The sequence below is a fragment of the Ambystoma mexicanum genome, chromosome 7q, assembly GCF_040938575.1.
Source record: "Ambystoma mexicanum isolate Mex_15411 chromosome 7q, UKY_AmexF1_1, whole genome shotgun sequence".
Classification (NCBI taxonomy): Eukaryota; Metazoa; Chordata; class Amphibia; order Caudata; family Ambystomatidae; genus Ambystoma; species Ambystoma mexicanum.
This window is the reverse complement of record NC_090941.1, coordinates 394,412,131-394,435,131: the sequence shown is the minus strand read 5'-3', so window position 1 is coordinate 394,435,131 and position 23,001 is coordinate 394,412,131.

Sequence of the window (23,001 nt, the reverse complement as noted above, 5' to 3'; positions counted from 1 at the left end):
TCTGTCCCTTCCCCCTGACTGGCTGTTGAGTGGAAGTGCCATATATGGTGTTGTTGTGAAGGCCCAGCCAGACTAGCTGGCGCCTTCCCAGTGACTGTATGTTGTGGGTACCTCCTGTTTTTGGGACCTGGGTGAAGGGAGTGTGTGACCAATATGCACTTCTTGTTGTGGTTGTCTGGTTTCTGGTATGAGAGACAAAGACTGAGATAGCCCTGCCCAAAACTGTCCTGAATGCAGTGTGTAGTGTTGAATGGCTGAGTACTTGTTCCAATCCATATTCCTTGTTGTGAGTGTCTGAGAGGGAGGAGGTTGGCCTGAATGCACTGTGTGCCTGATTGGCTGACTGACTGCATGAATGCCCTTCTGTATGATTGGCTGCTGAGTGTGACCCAGCAGTGTGGATGAGAGAGAGAATAGTATATCTGGGGACCTCTCACCACTGGACATTGTTCAGAAGCTGTGTCTACACGTAAAGAGTAACTGGAACTGCTGATCCTCGATGCCCAGCTGGAGGAAGAAGACTTGCTGTTGCATTTGCTTAGACCGATCTGAAAGCTGCCAAATCCATCGAAAACTGATTCGAGAGAGGACCTGGTAAGGCGCCCTCTTCCCATGGTCCGAGGGACCATCGAGCACCGCTAACCTTCGCCGAAGCTCCCTGGAAGTCAGACCCTCGAAAGGCTGCCGACCCGAGACGGGACCGCTCAGGAGAACGAAGTAAAGCACCCAGACTTCGCCGCTTTCGAAGTCCATTGCCGTCGACCAGGGTTTGCAGGTTTGTGTAACCGCTGGAGGCCCATCGAAGTTGTGTTGCCCAGGTGCAGGTACCGCTTGACGCCGTGCCGCCGACAACTGGAGCCGCCCGCTCCTTTGCCTTAGAACATTTGAATCGAAGGACTCCCTTGTCCGCGCCGTCGACCACTTTATCCCGCCGGAGAAAGTCGAGGACGACCAACACACCGAGGAGAATCCACCGGTGGGTTTCCCGCCACCTCACGACCACAAAGACTTCGACGACTCGACGCCCTTGCTGGGCCACAGTTCTTTACACTCTTTGAGGTCCAGTACTATCGTCACCGAGGTGTCCCGCACGTCTCATCCTTGCAGGACGCCAACACTCCGTCGTAGACGAGCACTGCTCGGATCAAAGCTGCCGCCTCATCGACGCCGTTCTACCCTGTTCACCGTCGGACGTTCGACGACCCGTGACTCCTGCTTTAAAGGGAGGGCACTCAAGAACGGTCGTCAATTCCCCGATGCCGAATGCCAAGTTCACCTTCCTCGACGCCTCTCGACGATCCGTGACTCCCGCTTTAAAGGGGGTCACTCAAGAAGGATCTGTCGACGCCCCTTTGAAGAACTCTACTCCACCAGGTACATTGGGGTGGGTAAAAACATTATAGGAGGGATCAAGACCATTGAACAATAGATGGACTGGGCTTGTGCTATATATCTTATTTTACAGGTTGCCCAGGTGGGGGGATCTCCACACAGAACTGTGTTTCGGTAACGGGGCCAGTATTCTGCCAATTGTGTCAACCATCTTGCTTTCCCTCCTCTCTCTATTGGATGGTTTCCTCTTTATTGATCTGTATGACATTTTTACCTGTTAGTTGATGCACTTTAATGAGATCTAATATTGGTGGTACCACCTTAGAATTGTAGATATTTACCATTGTTGATTTTCCTGAGCACAAAGTGAGTTATTGTGATAGTATACATAACCTTTGAATATTGATTATATAAAGACTGTGTTTTCAGTAATACAGTGTGTGGACATTCCTTTGTGGGGGCTTGGGGACTACACTGTACTTAAAAACCAGCCTGCATCACCTCCCGTGAAGCTAGGCTTTGATTGCTCGTCCATTGCTACCATAATAGAGAATCTTGGCTGGGGTCTTCTGTGCCTCTCCTCTACCATATAGAGAGCAGAAGTACAGACACCCCCCTCCAGTCTTTACAATGACACCATTCCAATAGAGGTTGATAACAGCGACTTAAAGAGTATCACTCTAGCCGCAGGCACCATTATTGGAATGGCAGTTGATGACTGACATGTTTCCATAGATCTAGGTAATGAACTGTTAGGACCAATCCCCAAGGACTGTTTTGACCGTGATAGTGACGACGACACAACACCAGACAAGATCTTCACCCAGCATGGGGGGAATTTCCTCGAGTACACTTCCTGCCATTATGGTAAGGAAGATGTGACCTGTGACTTCAGGAGGGATGAGGTGATTTTCCAGGTCCATGAGAGCTGCCTTCCCCACCTGAAGCCACCAGTCCAAAATAGCACTTTGACCAAGGACTTCTCCACCCAGCTGGAGTAGGCCGCTGAGATAGCAAAACCGGAAGTCTTTCCAGGCTTCAGGCAAATGGTTGAAGAGAGAGTCAACCTAGCTGATGCCTGTGAGACTCCGGAGCAAAGGCAAAAATTGAAACAAGTTTTCTTGGATTTTCAAGATCTCTTTGGGGTGGACTCATATGACTGTGGTCGCACCGACATCCACACAACAACAATTCCCACGGACCCTGGCATGACTCCAGTGTTTGTGAAGCAATATCGCTTGCCTCTCGCATCAATGGAGTCCCTTACTGAAATAATTAAGAACCATGAGTCCTGTGGGATAATCTGTCCAGTCCACAGCACCTTCAATAATCCGGTGCTGGGGATTTTGAAGCCAAACGGCCAGTGGAGACTCTGTTCCGACCTAAGGGAGCTCAACAAATGGGTCCATACTTCCCAATGGCCTCTTCCCTACATTAACCAAGGGCTGGCCCAGATCCAGGGGTCACAGGTATTCACTGCCATAGACCTTACCAATGGGTACTGGACTGTACCTGTCAGTAGGGAGGACCAATACAAGCTGGCTTTCTCCTTCGGGGGGCAGCAGTACACATGGATTCGGACTCCCTTCGGATACATCAACTCCGGCAATGAATTTAACATTTTTCTACATAAGATCATGCCCGACCTGGGTGAAAGGGATAACCTGGCTTATGTAGATGATGTTCTAGTCAAAAGCTCAACTGTTGAGGAACACATAGCGGAGATCCGTTATGTTCTGACACAGTTGAGGGCTTCCAGAGCAAAACTCTCCTTTCAAAAGGCACAGTGGTGTAGAACCTGTGTCCATTTGTTAGGGCATGAGATTACTCCTCAGGGTCAATGTCCCCAGGAAAAGAAAGTGGAAGGACCCCAGAGATTAAAAGACCCCACAACTTTGCGGGAATTTAGGAGCCTCCTTGGACTAACTAATTACAGTAGGAAGTTCATTGAGGACTATGCAGAGATCACAAGACCCCTGATCCATCTTTCGAAGGGGGGTCAAGTAGGAGTGGGGTCCAGAACAAGCAGAGGCAGTAAGATAACTCAAAAGAAGCCTCTCATAAGTGAGCTTACCCTGACAAAAACAAGAAGTTCTTCTTGGAGACAGGGTTCTCAAATACATGCTTTACTGCAGTATTATACCAAAAGCATGACAAGGTCAATAAAGTAATCTCCTATGCAAGTAAAACTTTATCCTCTGTGGAGGAAAAATTCAACGATTATGAGAAGGCACTCCTGGCAACGGTGTGGGCATTGAAGAATTACCACCCGTTTATCCAGGTGGAACACATCATAGTGGAGACTCCACACCAGCCTCTGCAATATCTCCAAAGTGACAGAATCCGGGCTGGAAATGTAAGTAATTCCCGAATTACTTCCTGGATTCTGTCAATGAAAGGCTTTCCTGTGGAGGTCAGACATGGCCAAAACAAGAAGAGTCCCCTCGCGCAAGTCTGGCTGGCTTGCATGATTGTGCCAGAGAAAACTGTCTCGAGGACGGAAGTCTTAAAATCAAAGACCACATGGAGGCATACCTTAATTCTCCACACAAAGTCTATGAAGAAGACAAGTGTGAGGTAATGCCCACTGTCTATGTGGATGGATGCGCCTACCATGTTGACAACAACGGGGAAAAAGAACTTGTGGCCGGCGTAGGTAATGCATGGGTGAATGATGCCCCAGAACCCTCTGCTGGGTACAAAATCGGTGTCTGAAGTAGTCAAGTGGCAGAGTTGATGGCTGTCCATCAAGCCATCCGCACTGCTGTCCAACACCAACTCCAGAAACTGGTCATAATCACTTATATGGATTATGTACGGAACCTGTTCTTGGAGCACCTGGTTAACTGGCTGGAAAAACAGAGGCATGCTATGTGCTAATAACAAACCATTGAAACATGGGAAATTATTACAGAACTTTGATGACCTGGTCACCTCGAATGTGATGACCATCTACTGGAAAAAGATCAAGGGTCATTCTAAAGTAGAGGGACCAGACAAAACTGGAAATGCCTAGCTGATCAGCAAGCAAAAACCGGAGCCATTCAAGGGGATCTACGTGAAATCGAGTCCCTGCTGGGCGAAATCCAGGTCACTGCTATCACTAGGTCCCAGACAAATGCTCACAATGAACTCTCAACTGCACAATGGAGTAAGGAGACCCCAGATGCTGATTTGATTACAGCTCAAAAAGGGGATCCAATAACTGGTAAGTTTTATCAACACATTGAGGACCTTGAGAACTTTCCCCTGATGGATACCGATTACATTGGGAAAGAGGACCTCAGAGTGTTGATGAAATGTCCAAAAATGTTCTGAATCCAAGACGGTTTGTTGGTAAGGAGATCCCTAGCTTGCCAGGATCAGTGGGGGGTCCCATTCTCATTCCGAAGCCTGATGTTAAGGCACGCCCATGATGCAGCCACAGCAGGTCATAGGGGGGTTCATACAACACTTGAAATCTTAGAGGTTGCATCCTGACCACACATGGGGCAGGACCTCGACCATTACTTGAAGGGTTGTCTTGTGTGTGCACATTTTCAGCCAACATCCCTCACACACCGTGTGCCTCTCCAAAAGAAGGGGGACACTGCCTTGGTCAAATTTACAAGTCAATTTTATCGGGCCATTAATTCACTCCTCTACGGGGAACAAGTACATGTTGACCGTGACATGCTTGTTTACTAAATGGGTGGAATGTCTCCCGGGCCCCAAATTGCAAGGCAGAAACAGCAGCTGCACTGATAATCAACCACATCTTCTCACGTTTTGGACTACCCCAAAGTAGTCAGACGGAGGTAGCCACTTCACTAGCAAAGTAATGACAAAGATGTGGGAGATACTTGGGGTCAAAAGGAAACTACACATTGCCTACCGGCAAGCCTCTAGTGGTGCAGAAGAGAGCTACAACAAGACAATTGTGAGCATATTAAAAAAAGTTTGTGGCAGATTCTGGGCCAAGTTGGGATATTCAATTACCTCTTGTCCTGATGGCCATCAGATCTACCCCTTCATCTGCAACTAAAATGTCACCATTTGGGCTGATGAGCTGATGACTGGACGCAGGATGGTGCTTCCCCAGCATCTGCACTACAGAACCCAAGAGCAGACATTGATAAATGCCTCCACAACTCATGAGTATATTGAAAATCTGAGAAAACACCTTCAACATGCTTTTGCCCATGCTCAGCGAAATCTAGAAAGATCTGCAGACAGTATGAAGACCAACTATGACTTAAAGACTACTAGAAAAGAATATCATGTAGGAGACCGGGTCTACTTATACAATTTCTAAAGGAACCAGGCCAAACAGCGCACATTTTTGCCTAGCTGGAGGGGTCCATTTGAATTTGTAGACAAAATCTCACCAGTCGCCTACAGAATCTGCATCCCCAAAGGCGGTTTGGCAGAGGGGGAAGATAAGTGGGTCCATATCAACCAACTGAAGTGTTGCCATCCTAGGCACACTCTGAAACAACTAGAGGATTCTTCTGCAACCCCAGCTCCCTAGATTTCAAAAACTAAAACTATTCCATCTATATAATCAATAAATTGCAAATAGAAAAATTGTCCTCATATGTCAAAATGTATGTATCTGCCCCACTACATGAATAGTGGTGGGGAAAGGTCTACAAATATGCTTTTGCTTTATCATCCTAGAATTGGAAACCATGGAGACTAAAACCAAGGAGGACCACCCAGGGACTGGACGGAAAGATCCAGGGGGCCCGAGGTATTGCTCCATACTCTCATCATGAATCGGCGATGAGAACGGGTCGATCCACCACTGATGGGAGAAGCTGATGAATTTTGCCATTTGGACCACAAAGAAAAGAAACTGATCATCCCAATCTTGCGACTTCCCCTTGACGGGCGGTTAAAAGCCAAATCGTGAGGGGGGGCTTGTGGGATGTACTGTCCGACTAGGCTCTGCCCTACAAAATCACTGTGTGCTGGTGGCACCAGAACCAGCAAAATGGCTGCAAAAAGCCCTTTGCGTGCTAAACCTCTGACAATTGCGCAGTGAAACTGGAAAAGATGGCTGGCAATCTACTTTGCCTGTGTCAGTGGTGGAACAGGATACCACACTGCTGTAACCTGTCACTGGGCTGCCCACAGAGTGAAAATGGAAACTACATGAAAGGCAGTGCTTTATTGCAAGGAAACCCAGAAGTGCTCTGAAATCCTTTTTTCCTTGGTTGCTGAAATTACAAAATAATGGTTCCAAACATCAGGAAATATCCAACATCCTTGTTGGGTGTTACCCGTCACCTTATTAAACAAATCCACATAAGCACACAATGTCAGGAAAAGCAGAATCTATCACCAGAAATATCCACATTAAAAAGTGTGCTTGTCTGTGAAAATCTGTCAAATATGGGCGCAGTACCACCGGCTGCCTGTATGACAGCTGTCATTTAATTACATTAGAAGCTTACATTTGTGCAGTTAAAATCAAATGGTTTGAATTAAGTGACTTGCTATCAAAAGCAATATAGGTTGCAACTATTTAATCTCTATGTTTTAAAAGACTGGAATTAGAGTTCTGTTTGCCTGTTTTGAAATTGTAAGTTTATTTTAATCAAAGAAAAATTTAAACAAAGTGATTTTTAAAGTCAGCCTGATGCCAGCCAAAGAACTACAAAGCAAATTCCACAGCTTGCCCTAACAAAAGGCACCTCCCTTCTGCTCTCTGGCTAAGGAACTCATATTCAGGTGTTAATGAAGAGGGGAGGGGAATTGAGCTGCTGCTCCTGGGAGAAACAAAGGACTTCCTTGATTGAAAAGATATGCAGATGCAAGTGTCAACAGAAGCCCCTGCGAGAGGAAATAGGCGGGGATTGATCTTGAGCCACCAGAACTTTGGGGGCGGGAACAGACAGTTTTGTTTATTCTTAAAGCAGAGAAAAGTATATTTATGAAAAGGACTGACAAAGGACTGTGCGAATTTGTATAAATTGGAAAATTACAGTATTGTTCATGTGAAGTTTTTGGTCACGTTTTAAAAGTACTCAGGACTCTGTGCTATGTTCAGGGACATGACTGATGAAATTTTGTAGCAATTGTATTGATGCCAGAAACATTAAACTTCATATGATTATGCCCAGATATCATGCGCACATATGTGTAGAATTGTGGACAAATCCGACATTGGGTACCAGACCAAAAGGACCCACACATTCACCCACCAACCGATTGCTGGCGGAGCCCTTTGAAAGAGAAATCCATATTCCAGACTCCAGACTTCAGAACTTTGAAAGCAGAAAGGCCCATTTCCAAAGCTGAACCCTTCTCAGCTTGGCCTTTAAAAATCCAGAAACCAAATTTTACCCCAGACCTCTAAGGTGAACAAGGGAACAGGTTGGCTATGCTGTGCTGCTTTCTTGCTAAGAATTCTTGCCAGAATCCAAAGATCCAATCCAGTAGCCGAGCTGTGACCAGATAGCTGCGAACCAGAACCCGTCAGATCTAGTCCGGTCCCACTGTGCAGCGTCCAGAGTGCCTTGCTGATTGCCGAACCAGAGCACCTTGAGTCTAGTCCGGTGTGCTAACAGAATTCCTGTCCAGAAAGAGCCCTGACCAGATCCCTGACGGGTCCATTCCAAACATTGTTATTGAGTATCCATGGCATAGGATTGTCACTAGCATATGTATTGTGTATAAATCATCCTATCCAAACCTATTCTCTTATATCCAGAACTGTATTGTTAGTTCCTTTTGTCTTGCCTGAACTCTTTCTCTTACCCTGTAGTCCTTTGTAATAGTAGTGTTAAAATCATATTTGCGCTGATATATTTTCTGAAGAAAGGCAAGCGTCTCTGCAGGCCAAACCATCCAGTGATATCCTGGGCTGGTGGCTGTGCTGTCGTGTAGGTTGTGTCTTCATATTCTCCCTTAGTGTAAAGAAACCTTGTTTGTAATTTTAAAAAGTGCATTCTTGTTTTGCAATTTTGCTTTTATCTGAAAAAGAACAACCCACACAAAAACCTTCATAACTTCTTCACCGTGTATGCTAGAAACTAAATTCAAGTGTCTAATTGAAGCTAAAATGATCAGCTTTCCAACGAACCCAAAAGGTCATCCCATCTCCTTCCATTGTTCCCACAATCGCGCTGACCGCACACGGAAAAGTTTGCTGCAAGTTGTTTGTCTGGCTCAAATCTATCACGTGTAAAATAGATGTTAATTTCATCCGACCTTAGAATTAAGTTTTCAACTTGCTAGTTACTCAATAATCATTGCTAGTGTTTGTCCGAAACTATACAAAGTGGCTCCCACTAGTATTGAAACAATTTTAGTGAATTAAATCCATTTTCAGTGCTTTACCATTCATTCAAAGCCACATTCAAAACCATTTTTGATCAGTTTGAAATCATTCCTGTTTCTCTCTCTGTGTTTGTTGGGGGGAAATTGGAATTGATACTATTTTGTTGAATTCTGTATTCCTGAAACCTGTTTTCTCCCTTTCCATCTCTTTATATTGCATATTGGGGGGATTTTGATTGAACCCACACCAAAGTATTATTCTATGCTGCATTATTTTTCCTATTGTTACTCCGTGTGATTAACAAGATTTATTGCAACATCACCCCATTGGTGATCATTGTAGGACCATTAAAGTAGTGTGATATATATATATATATATATATATATATATTGTGAAATTCATAAAATAAATATTTTTAACTTTGCAAAACAGCCTGCTTCCTGGTTCAGTGTGACCGGGGGGGATTCAAAGAGAGGGGCGTAATATAAGGGTATATCATTCAGAAATAAAAGAAGTTATAGACATAAATAAATAATTAAGGGTTTCAATTGTGCATCTCAAGCTAGGCATTGACTTAGGTGGAGTGCCGGGTTGGAATCACTTACAGCAAGACATCACTTGTTTTTTGGCTGTCAGGGAGGAACTCGCAAAATCCAAAGAAGGATTGCTACTCAAGGGCACAAAACTAGTAATTCCCCGAAGCTTGAGGCATAAGGTCTTACAACTGGCACACAAGGGCCATCGAGGCAGAGTGTCCACAAAAAGAATGCTCAGACAAAAACTCTGGGTTCCTCATCTCGACACTGAAGTGGAGGATCTTCTGAGACACTGCCCCACCTGCGCAGTCGTTAACGCACATACTAGACCAGAACCTCTGTGCATGACAACACTGACGGAGGGAACCCGGGAAGATATCGCTGTGTACTTCTTCGGACCACTTGACATGCGTGAGCACATCCTAGTAGCGGCCGTTGAATATTCTAGATTCCCAGACATTCATATGGTGCCATCCACATCAGCTATTCACACCATTAGTAGGGCAGTCTTCCAGATCCTGCAACAAGGAAGAATGGCCTGAACACCTTTTCCCAACACGTCTTGATGGTCCCAGGTGCTTTTCTTAGTACCCCATCCTTGGTCCACCCACCTGCCAAGTAGGGTACTCAATGTTTGGCCTCTCTCTGATTTCACTTCCACCCACACCCTTGATTTACGCTCCTATCAAGGTCTCTGAGTGTCACTTTTACATGTAAGCTGCATATTCAATTTAATCACTGTTTGGGGTGCCTGACCCCAGCATGGGTCCCAGATCCCCTTCAATTGGTTAATCTCATGGTTCCATCTCTCAGATCTCCCTTGACCCTACAGCCTTGGTTTGCTCTCCTGCCAAGGTCTGTGAGTACCACTTGTAAAGTTTGTATTCCTCTTTATTACTTTTTGGGGTATGTGTCCCCAGCATGGGCCCGAGACCCCCCTTACTAGGTGGTTTTCACAATTCTCTTTGTCTGATATTTCTTCAAACCACAGCCTTGATTTGGTCCCCTGCCAAAGTCTGTGAGTATAATCTGTACATGCAAAGATCATATTCCATTTATTGCTGGTTGGGGTATGCCTTTGTGATGTGGGTCCCAGACCCCCTTCACTTGGTTATTTACAGCGTTGTTTTTGTCTACTCTCTCTTCACTCAACAGCCTTGGTCCACTTTACTGCCAAGCTCTGTGATTAGCACTTGAATCTACAAAGTTTGTGTTCCCTTTTATTACTGGTTGGGGTATGCCTTCCAGACATTGGTCCCTGACCGCCTTCACTAGGTCACCCTGCCCCGGTGATTATTCCTTATTTTCACCACTTCAGGCTTTCAGCACCCTCTGGCTCTCCCCAACCCTGGGAATAGTCACTCTTGTACCTGCAGAGTCTTGGCTGTCACCATCTGGTTGTTTGTGGGTCTCACGGGAGCTTCAGTGGCTTATCTGGCTCCCAGGGGCCTTCACTGGTCTTCTGTGCTTCTCATGTGCAGTGCGGCTGTGCTTTCCTGGTACTCCAGCAGCCTTGGTCACCGGCAGGCTAGTTTCCTCTTCTCATGTCTGACTTCTGCATCGCAGGTCTTCTGCAAGTGCTTCTCTGCCTTGGACACCATCTGCCTCTATGCCTTATTGTCCTGCATGTACCTAGGCACTTTCCTGGAACCTGCTGAAACCAGCAACAAAGACGCCATTCTACTCTTCCCTCGCTGCCTTTGAATGCCAGCTGACCAACATGAGTATCCCAAAGGCTAGAAATTGTGGATTCATTTTTGTCAGTGATCTTCATTACTCGTGTTCTCCTCATGTCCCAGTAGTCCCTGCCTGAGATATATTAAACAAACACATAGGGACATTGGGTAGTATGGAATTGCAGGTGTTTTAGGGATGGTGGGAGGGGTAATTGGATACTGCTTTCTCCCAAGATACTCACTACTCTCAACTGGGATTTCTCCCTCCATGAGATCCTCCTGCTGAGTATCACCCTCAGGGGGACTACCGGGTGGCGACCTCACCTCCCTGGCCTTATGGAAAGGGGATTCCCCATCTAATGCAGTGACTATAGCCTCAGATTCACCAAAAATCATTGTCACCATATTTTCAACTACAAAAAGAAACACAGCTGTCAGTATCACTGTCACTTGTTTTTAGGAGATGACTGTAAAGTGCTTAAGGAGAAAGCTTCAAATGTCCTCAATGTTACACCTTTGCAAGGTCACGTGCATGTCTAAACATTCACATTGTGGTTATGGGAGCTGTGGTCCATGAGGCACGTTTTGACTGTCATACATGCAGGAAATGCACCCTGAAAGTCATAAGTGTAACAGGTTAATCTGTTGGGTATGTAAGGTGTCTGTTGTCAAAATGGCTGAACACCTGTGTTATATGATGCCCGGTAGAGCTCAAAAGAAAAGCGACACCGAAGTCTGCCGTGTAAGTACTCAGAAGTACTGTTTACTGCGGGCGGGTGCTGCTGGTTCTCTAATTGGAATCCGTCTGCGGCGTTGGAATTGCCGGAAAACTCTGTGTTGTATACTGCTCCTTGGAGACGCTTGAGCTGTCAGGACCTCTTTCCCGGAGGCACAAATTGCCTGGACTAGCAAAAGGAAACAAAGGTGTGTCTAATCCACACTCCCCCGCCCCCTGGCGTGGTGACGCCTCCTTGGGCGGAATAAAATACGTGGACCCAGCGCACCTGCACACGCACCGTGGAAGTACTCAGAAGTACTGTTTACTGCGGGCAGGTGCTGCTGGTTCTCTAATTGGAATCCGTCTGTGGCATTGGAATTGCTGGAGAACTCTGTGTTCTATACTGCTCCTTGGAGTGGCTGGAGCTGTCTGTACTTCTTTCCTGGTTGCACAAATTGCCTGGACTAGCAAAAGGAAACAAAGGTGTTTGTTTTCTCACGGGTGCTCACGAGATGAATGTTGCACCAGTTTAAATATACCTTTGAACCTACGCCATGTGCGCACGCTGAGCTCTTTGATCTTACACATTGTGCACACGTTGTGCCATCGTGACGTTGCACTGCACCTTGGCTGTATATGTCATGCCCCCTTACCTGCACACACTGTACGTTGAAACTAATTAACACAACATGTACTTGCACACTTTGTCTCTTTTTCTTTTGAAGGTGTGTCTAATCCATGCTCCCCCGCCCCCCTGGCGTGGTGATGCCTACTTGGGCGGAATAAAATACGTGGACCCTGCGCACCCGCGTGCGCACCGTGGATGTACTCAGAAGTACTGTTTACTGTTAACGGGGCGTGGAGGCGCTCGGTGCACTCAAGGGCTGCAATTGTGAATATTTTTTTTTTTTGTCAGCCCCAAACACCCTCGAAAGAGGCTGGCACCTCACAAATCTTGCAAGGTAATTCCCGGCTCGCATGCTAACTCAAACAGAAATGTGGTCAACTTTTTGTTACAGGCAAGTGTGTCATTCAAATTAGACACCTAGGCAGCTTCAATTGTGGCGCTGTCCTGCACACACCGTGAACAGCCATGATTTCGGCAAACTGTGTAAACAATTGAGTGTGGCATAGCTGAAGCTGTGCATTAACTGTAGTAGTTGCTTGAGAAACTGTATACTGATGGGTGGATATCTCATCCCTTTAACATTGCTGTGCTAAATCAATTGTTTTGACACTGTGGTTAATCTCCAACTGAACAAAGGATATTGTTAATTACGGCATTACTAGTGTGGGCCAACCGCGTTGTCCATGGTCTAGTACCAAATGGTTTACTCTCTACGTAGTGGCCGACCTCCACGCAAATTCGTTGTTAAAAACACAAATTTAAAAAAAGCAAATAAAGCTGCTACTACTAATCTCTCTCCTATCATTGAGACTGTAAATATGGAGCGAACACAGGGAGAGTAAAGCATTGCATCTGCCTGGAATTCTGCTTCTGCAGATGATATAATCTGCCACGAAGTAGCCTTTGCATACGCACAATTTCTAGCGAAATTAGCAAAGTCAACTCTGCCTAATCAGTTAGTCGATCCTACTAAGGGGGGCCTCGCACGCACGTCCTCATCTTGTAAAAGCTTCCTGAGTATGAGGATGGATGAGCCATCTTCGCTGGGGGAGGGTAACACTGATCCATTGAATACTTCTCCTTCCGACAATTCTATTCTTGCCCCGGCAGTTCTTGCTGCCCTCGAAAAGCATGTATGCTCAACTCCGGTCACTCTTCCCAGCTGTAAAAGAGCGGATGTCCATTTTCATTGTAAGGAAAGTGTGATGTTAGACATCTCTAATATATCCTCAAGCTCAATAAGTCACATTAATCCCCTTGCAACATCGGTCCTTCCCAAAGAAGTGTCTTCCTCTGTCAGGACAGATCTGACTCCCCGACCGCAGGTGTTGCCTCTTCCCCCACTCCCAATCCCTCTGTCCCTCCATTGGGTTTTGATCTGCTGGATCCCTCAGACGACTTACAGTCCCTAGAGGCTTGATACCCGGTCCTAACACGCATTCTAAACTTACTAGACAAAGGACACGACTGCACACACTATGAACTCAGAGATTGCAAGTCTTCTTTGAACCAAATCCTCTTCAAACTCAACAAACTAGAAGGTTTCATCTTTGCTGACTCTATCCGCTCTGAAGGTGCGATTCCTGGAGTGACCGCACCTTTGCTCACAAGAAAAATAGAAAAGGTCGAATTAGTGAGCATAGCTACTCAAACTGAACAGAGAGAACAGGTGTCTTCTTTCAACATGACGCATCCATCCCAACAACACCTATTCATTTGCGCAATCTTTTGCCCAAACGGTCGCTGCTCCCCTAATGCCTTCTCACCACCACATTTTCACCCATGCCCAACTATGTGAAATGGTCAGCACGAATACTGAAAAGATTGACCAACTACTCTTCTTTGTTCAAGAGAACCTGATCGAACGCCCAATCGAGTGTCAAAAGGCACAAGAAGATATGGAGGTAGATCAAATATTCCATCCAGACAGTACATCGGCCCTCACCAACCTCTTTTTGGAACCTAAGAGCGAACCAACTGCTACGGCAGGCTATGGCTGAGACAAGATTGGCAACTCAGCTAGTGCTGCTCAATTCTTTACCTCCCGTAAAGAGAAGTGACTCTTCTTCAGAGCTCTAAAAAGGAAGGCGGACAGAAAAGCACCTCTGCCCGTGGTAAAATTACCTGACCCAAACACAAGCAAAAAAAGCAAAAATGAATATAAAAAAAAAATCCTGTGTCTAATAGAACCGGCACCTCCCAACAGGAGGAACAAGGGGTTGCAGAACACGAGCAAGGCCCATCCCTAGATGTCCCTTCTAATGAAACCAAAAAAGACCAACAGCCCGCATCTCAAGATATAGGTACGGACATGTCATGCAAAAACCTCAAAGGGAAGAGTAACATGAGAAACCGAAAAGACACAGCAGGGTCTACCTGTGGCGGGTTCCCTGCTCCTCATGATAAAACACCAACTACCGCCCAAACCCAGCTATCTGCTTTTTTTAAGCCCATTGCCACCAAAGCCGTACAAGCAGGGAAAGCAACATGTCAAATCCCTACCAAATATAAAGCGCCACAAATATCAAACTCTCACCCCACCGAACAAACAGGTTGTCTCCCAACCAATCCACCTCTGGGAAGGGCCTCACGTTATGACCAACCAGAGTACGAAAAAGCCTGCGAAATGCCTCTCATCTGACAGGGACCACAGATGAAGAGCTTCCCCAAGAGCATTTATGCTCTTCCAAACCCAAAGACAAAGAGTGTACCCCATCCTCTACCATACTAGGCTGGGAGTCTGATCCGGATATCTATAGTAACAAACGATTATATCGCTGTGCTCTGCTGAAGGTATTTAGGCAAATTCCAGCACTCCGAACTCTCCATTCGGATGACATAGAATGGATCACTCTTCCTCAAATGCTCAATTATCGGATGGTATGCAAAGTACAAACCACCATTATCACCGATTTGGTATGGCAACATAGGCGAGAATTGCAAATGATTGGGCTTATGCCTGTACCATTTGAAATTCTTGATGACGCTATCGCGTTCAATGAAACCCCACTCACTCAACCTGCCCAAACTATACCACCGGTTGCCATTCCAAATGATCAGGGTGGGATCCAACCGGAAGTAATAAGTCAGTTGGTTTCCCTCTCAAATGCTAGTAAGGATTGGTCATGGCTGACCTCCCTGGCCTCTACATTGAATCCTGCCATGGACAATGTACCCACCTAATAATATACACAAGTGGACTATTCTTTCATTGAACTCATGTGGATTTAAAAACCTCTACTCCTGGTTCAATAAGAGTCATGATGCTATAAAGTGTGACATACTTTTCTGCCAAGAAACCATGGCAATGCAAAACATCATATAGCCTGGTTTTTCTGTTCATCAAGTACCTGCAGAGCGAAGTCAAAATGGCCATCCGCATGGCGGAACAGCCATTTGTATAAACACGAAATTGCACTTAATCACACACGATATGAGTCACCACTGTATTTAGCTGTTGTAATATCATTTCATGCACTATCCTTGGACTATTGGACTATAACTTATGTGTATCATAATATCACAACCCTGTCTGCCAAAAAATTGCTACCGCATTTGACTCACTGGACATGCTTATCGATAAAGTATTTACTAGATATTCAGCATGTCGAATAATAATTGGCAGAGACTTCAACGCCGAATGTTGGGAGCCATTTGACATTATTGTGGATCATGACCTCGTCTTATCATCCCCTGGTAGAGGCCGTATGTGGAATCTACACTTAGCATCTTGGGACATAGCATTTTTACCAATTCAAAAGCAACACTTAGGGTACACCTGGAAGAGAGGACCATTTACATCTTGCATTGATCATTTTGCTATTTCATCAAATCTATATGATTGCTGCAAACACATACTAACAATTGATCCGGAATTTGGCAATCACATGCTGATTCTGTTTACCATTTACATCAATGCTGATGTCCTTGACCATGACCCTAATCAGAGATTCTTGGAAGGAGATCGCCCACAGCTCTCAGTCAGATGGAACAACCGCCTATGTGATAAAATCAACGCTTGCATTGACAATTGGCTCGATGGGCTTCAGGGCAGCTCAAATTCATATCAAACAATTATCATAGAACCTTCCAAATACTTGCAAACGATAGCGGCCATTATGGCCACGACCCAAAATGAAACAAATAATTTACATGTCAAAAAACAACAGAATGGCTGTCCTGAACTCGTCTTTGCAAAACAAACTAAAAATGCTGAAATTCGAAAACTCAAAAAAAACTAACTCTGTTCAACAGAAGAATATGATAAGCTGAAAAGAACTATTTGCAATGCATATCGCAACAAATGTAAAAATATCAAACGATATATTCACAACTCTGATAACCAAAAGATAATAAGCTCCTTATGCCGCAATGACCAGCGTTCGACATGGGCAATTCTCAGGTCTGATGCAAGTAAACTAACCATGAATTAGGCTTCTAGGATAACCGCGGTAACATGGGTCAACTATTATGAGAATACATTTGCACTTCCATTGCGATACTCTAATTTCAATGTAATGGAACCTACTAGCCCTAAATTACCAATACCCTCCTGGTCACTTCAAGATATTGGGCCTCATTCCGAGTATGGCGGTAAGGGATAGCGGCCACCGGTAACGAGACCGGTGGCAGTGATCCCTTACCGCCATACTCTGAGTTCCCTTTGCGCCCTCGCCCTTAACGCCTGCTTTGAGCAGGTGTTAAAGTTGAGGGCGCAAAGGGGCCTCCAAGCCAATAACGGTGACCGTAATGAACGGTCACCGTTATTTGCATCTTCCCCATTCCCATTGAGCCCTATGGGGGCTCATTTGGGAATGGGGAAGAGCCTTGGTGAATGGGGAATTACCACCCTGCCAACCTTGGAATGGGGCGGTAATTCTGCCATCCACCAAGGCGCTGCCGGTCCGGGTACGGCGTCAACCAAGGCGTTAATAGCGCCATTGGTCAGCGCCGTACTCGGAATGAGGCCCATTGAGTGTGCAATCAATGCCCTAAACTACTTAAAGGCAGTTGGCCCCGATGGCATCCCTCCTTGCGTCTTGAAACAAAATCCAATACTCTGGGCCAAATTATTGAAATCCCAATTTGACAACGTGATAACATCTTTAGTCATCCCTGCTTCATGGTTGGGCTCGATCATTGTACCCATATATAAAAAGGGGGATAGGGACAATCCCGCAAATTATCGGCCTATTGCACTCATAGACGCAACAGCCAAAGTTTTTGCCATCTTACTACTAAAGGATCTTCAAGCATATCTTAAAAACCACAACATCCTATCTCGTTTTCAGATTGGTTTTAGGGCCAAGATGGGGATCTCCCTTGATGCAACGCTCATGGCACATTTGCTTGCCAAAACAAAATCTCCTGATACAGGCCCATTATATATGGTCTTGTTGGACTTAACAGCTGCCTTTGATTGTGTAGTGCAAGGTCTACTTTGGCAAAAAATGCAGGCAATGGGTATTCCATGTCACGTCATTTATCTAATTGCCAAACTGCACACCAACACCATGTACTATATTAGAGTGAATCAATCTGGAGCCACTACGAGTCCAATTCCGATTGCACTAGGAGTCAAACAGGGTTGCAACCTGGCAGCCAACTTGTTTAACTTATACCTTTGCGGCATAAACGACATCTGGCTGAAATAAATAAGCTACCCAGCTCGATTAGGCCATTTAAAAATCCAGTGGCTTGCATTCGCTGATTATATTGTCATATTTGACCACACACTGTCAGGTTTGCAAACAAAACTATCCCTGTTTGCGGAATACTGTTCATCTCACAATTTGCTGTTTAACGCAGGTAAATTTTACATCTTCTTATTTAAGAACTTAAAGAGATGTTCTTGTCCATGGCAGTGGACCATCGGCTGCACCTCCATCCCAAGGACATCCACAATTAGATATTTGTGTTACCTGATATCTGACTCAAACGCAAACACAATGTGGAAGAACATCTTGAACCAAAAGGCAAAAATCCTTGCAACCCAAATGCGTATGATATTAGTCAAATATTGCAGGTTTTCTCTGCTTCCACTCTTTGAATTTTATATTCTTAAAGTCGAGGCGATAATATTGTATGCTCTTGACATGTGCTTGTCAAACCTAGACCAATTTCTTCATCAATTGCAAGGACGTATTTGGAAGGGTGTGCTGCGTTTGGCCAACTCTCTCCCAAACGCAGTATTAAGACAGGAATTGGGACTGACATCCGTGGCTGCCTGATACAATTGGCGTCAATTAACAAATCTTGGAAAAATGCTATTTCCCCCCAAAACTCCCTATATGAAGATCTGGGGATGATGATTAACGGCCTCAATCCCCCTTGCATCAAAAACTTCTATATGAAAATGGAAGCTGTATTGAAAGAGATAGCACTAATTCTTGTTGTCCTGGAATACCGCCAAGCACATGTCAACATTTGCTTATTTGCGTACGATTGGTGCAAAACAATAAATGCCTTGCAGAAATTCAAATCCTACAAAGAAGCGGCTAAATTTGTTATGGCCCGCACACTACAAAAACTATATCTACTGCAATTTCAATGTTCTATAGCTAGAGATCTGGTTTTAAGGTTCAAATTAAACCAACTTTTAACTCTAGAAAAAACAAAAAATTGGACAAAGCCAACTGAAGCATTGTCTGGAGATAGCTGCAGATTCTGCAATGTGTCCAACTTGCACGAATCACTTAAGCATTTGACCATTTATTGTGCCTATTTTGAAGGTCAACACAAAGAAATATTTGAACTTGAATCTGCGAGTGATTCGGCTGCCTCAAGAGAATGGCTCTGGCTGGCATGTATGTGGGGCTTGACTACCAAAGCCATTTTGCGGCTTACCCGTTTTCTATCCATACTGAATGTTGATTTACTAAAACAAACTGCCCATTATGTAAGTCTTCCTGTGTCAAATGGCAATTGAATTATATGAGAAACAGAGACCCTGCTGATATAATGGATTTGAAACTGTAGCAATTATGACAAAACTAATCATCGATGTTGATAATGTTAGTATGACATTGTGAAAGGGCAAACACGCATTGAGATTACATGTATGGGGCTGCTCCAGGGTAATCATAATGCAGAAGTATAAGAAAAGCGAACCACATGAGATTTACTTTTGTTGTGTTTTTAGAAGGTGTTTTAAGTGTTTTTAAATATAGTACCTCATAGGTAAAACCAATGTAAAACTATCATGATTAGAAAACATTTTGGAAAATGGTATGTAAATGTGAAAATGGAAACTGAAACGTAAAAGAAAGTTGTAAAAGTTTGTAAATCAAACTATAAACAACGGTTGAATAAAAAAAAATAAAAAAAATAACACACCATCCCTACATTTATGTCTGGCATCTAACAGGTGATAGTTTTTGGGAGTTTGAGGGTTGTTCATGTTTGAATGATTTTGTTAGCACCTTTGTAACAACTAAATTCACAGGCTAAACGATTTTAGCTCATAATGCCAAAGGGTATGATGGGTATTTTATACTCAAATAACTGGTGAAGGAGCAAATTCAAGTGAAACTTATCACAGAGGGTGCTAAGCTCAAGCCCATATTTATGGTAATGTTACAAATGCATTTTATTGACTCCTTGGAATTCCTACCTTTGAAAATCAGTAGACTCCCAAAAACCTTTTGTTTTCCACATCTTTTCAACACAGCGGCTAATCAGAAATATGCAGGCCGGATCACGGCTGTTATATTTCTAATTGTATTGAAGTTATACTCAGGACACAGCTTCAGTCATCTTTTCCTCTTTATTGTCAACCATCAACTGCCATGCTTCACTCCTTCATTCCACACCAGATTTTTTTTTTTCCATTCTACATTCTACATTCTACAAAATGTACTCTATGAATGTATGCTAATGTAACACGTGTGGTTCCTCTACTACACAACACCCCCACCTTACTTATCATCTGAATTATATTAACAACCAACCCTAAAATCCTTATCTATCACTATTTACATTTGCTTGATTAAACAAGTTGGTTTGCGAACTACTCTATGAGGGCGCCAGCCCAACATTCCCTCATATGAATCTTGACTTACAACATTATATCCTGGCACCCCAGTAACTATATCACCACCATTTTCATGACCACTATAACCCACTTCTGGTGGAGAAACATTACTGGCATTTCCAGCATCAACATTACTGGACATCTTAGAGCCAGCTTTACCTTCATCAGGAAACCCATCCAACAAAGTTAAATCAATATCAACATCATGTGGGGCACGGTCATGTCCAGTGTTCAATGAACCACCCAGTCCCTCATTTTTACCATCCCCATTTTCATCAAAATCATGGCAAAATCTTTTAAAAAAAGATACATTTCTGGTTATTTTGCGACCACCCTGTTTGACGCCTTTAATCTTGAGTGGAAGTGGCCAGTATTTAGTATCCAATTTCTTGCACTGATCCTGTCGGACCAACACTGAGTCTTCCAATTGGAAGTCACTATCCTTTGCCTTTCTTTTGCGATCTGTCTCTTTCACTTTAAATCTTTTCACTCTATCTCGCTCTCTGATCTCCTGGTCTTCAGCAGGTGTGTAATCGTCCACACAAGGCAATCTTGTGCGAGGTTTGTATTTGATCATTAATTCAGAAGGCGAGCATCCGGTCATTTCATGAGGAGTATTACGATAACTCCTTAACATCTAAGCCACCGCCTGTGGCATTGATACATTATCCACAATAGCTTTTTGACGAGTCTGCTTCAGAGAAAATCTCTCGACCATACCATTCGCTTGAGGCCACAAAGGTGTAATCTTCTGATGATTGAAGCCAAGATGTAATGCAGACTTGTCGAATTCATGACCCTGTAACGGTGGCCCATTATTCGTCTTCACAATTTTCGGCACTCCCCACTCACAGAATAATTTATCAAGCACCACCACTACATGATGAAATGCAGTAGATAACACATGTTTTACAAGAGGAAACCTTCAGTATTCATCAATAACCACCAACAAGTAACCTCCTTCATCAGAGGTCCAAAGATATCAACAGCCACACGGTTCCACGGGCCATCTGGGAGTGGCACTAATTGAAGAGGTGATGCACATCCTTTTGACTCTGCTACTTGACACGAAAAACAATTTTGCAAAATGACTTCTACAATCACATCCATATAGGGAAACCACACCTGATTTCTCAGAATCTTTTTAGTCTTCATGACCCGTTGGTGACCTTCATGAGCTAGCATCACCAAAACCTTTCTCAAACTTCTCAGAGCCACCAACATGTTACCCCTGAGAAATACTCCTTCTTCTGTAGCTGACAATTCACTGCTCATTCTTGCCAACTTCTGACGATCTTTCATGTCACCTTCTTCCACCCCCTTTTCAAAGTTGAGAGAGTGCTATATTCCTTCTTTGGTGAGTTTAACCGCCACCTGAATCATCGGGTCATTTTTGATTTTCTCTTTGAACATTTCTTCCGTAATTGCTGGTGGCAATGCATTGAGAGACAGGTATGACATGTACTCATCTGCTTTCCTTTGCATCTTAGTTTCTGCCACACCAGCAAGATGCCTTGACAGATAGTCTGCTGGATTCACTTCTTTCCCAGTTTATGGACAATTCTGTAATCATATTCCTGTAACCGTATACCCCCATCTCTCAATTCTGGGAGGCATTTTGATTCTAGGATTTCCAAATAATGAAAGAAGTGCTTGATGATCAGTAACTAAAGTAAAGGGCTTCCCAATTACAAAGTGGTTACATTTCTAACATGCCCATACCGCTCCCCAACTCTCTCTTTCGGCCTGAGAGTACACTTATTCAATATCACTTAATGCTCTGCTAGCATATGCAACTATACATTGCTTATCTTCATGCTCCTTTGGATCTATCTGTGCCAGAATAGCTCCCAAACCCACTGGGCTTGCATCCACTACAATTTCAGTCTCCAACTGAGGATTAAAATACGTCAACCCCTATCACTGACCAATTCCTCGTTAATCTTTTTGAAACTCTTCTCACAGTCTTCATTCCACATGAATGCCACATCCTTTTTCAGAAGTTGTCGCAATGAGTCAGTGATAGTTGCGTAATTCAGCAGGTATCTGGTGCAATAACCAACCATACCTAGGAAAGACCTTAACTCCGAAGAATCCTTCGGTGCTTCAAGATTCAATATACCCTTCACCTTTTCCGGGTCCGCTCTCATTCCATTCTCTGAAAATATATGTCCAAAGAATTTCAAAATGTTCTTGTTTATGTCATACTTCTGTTTATTTAATGTCCACCCATTCCCTTGTAATAACTTGTATACTTGTTTGAGAGCCTCATCATGTTGTTCTTGATTAGTACCATAAATCAAAATATCATCACTGTAATTAAATGCATTCTTGACTGGAGCTATTACTCTCCTTATTGCTTCCTGGAAAATCTCTGCAGCAGATGAGATGCCATAACTGAGCTGTTTGTTTCTGAATAATCCTTCATGTGTACTAAAAGTAGTTATAGGTCGAGACTCTGGGTCGATCACTAACTGATGATATCCCTGATTCAGATCTAATTTGGTGAATCTACTGGTTTGATTTAAACGTACTATCATGTCCTCAATATTGGGTCCAGGGTGTCTTTCTCTCAGTATGGCCGTATTAGGAATCCTCATGTCTACACATAGACACAGACATCCATCTGCTTTGGGCACTACTACCAATGGTGATTCCCATGGGGATGGGCCACTCTCGACTTTCTCAATGATGTCATTATCTTTTAGATGCTTCAGTTCTTGTGACAGCCCTGCCTGCAGATGAAATCCTATATGCCTTGAGTGTTGAGGAACAAGTTGAATTAATTTGTCAATGTGCAGATGAACTGTGT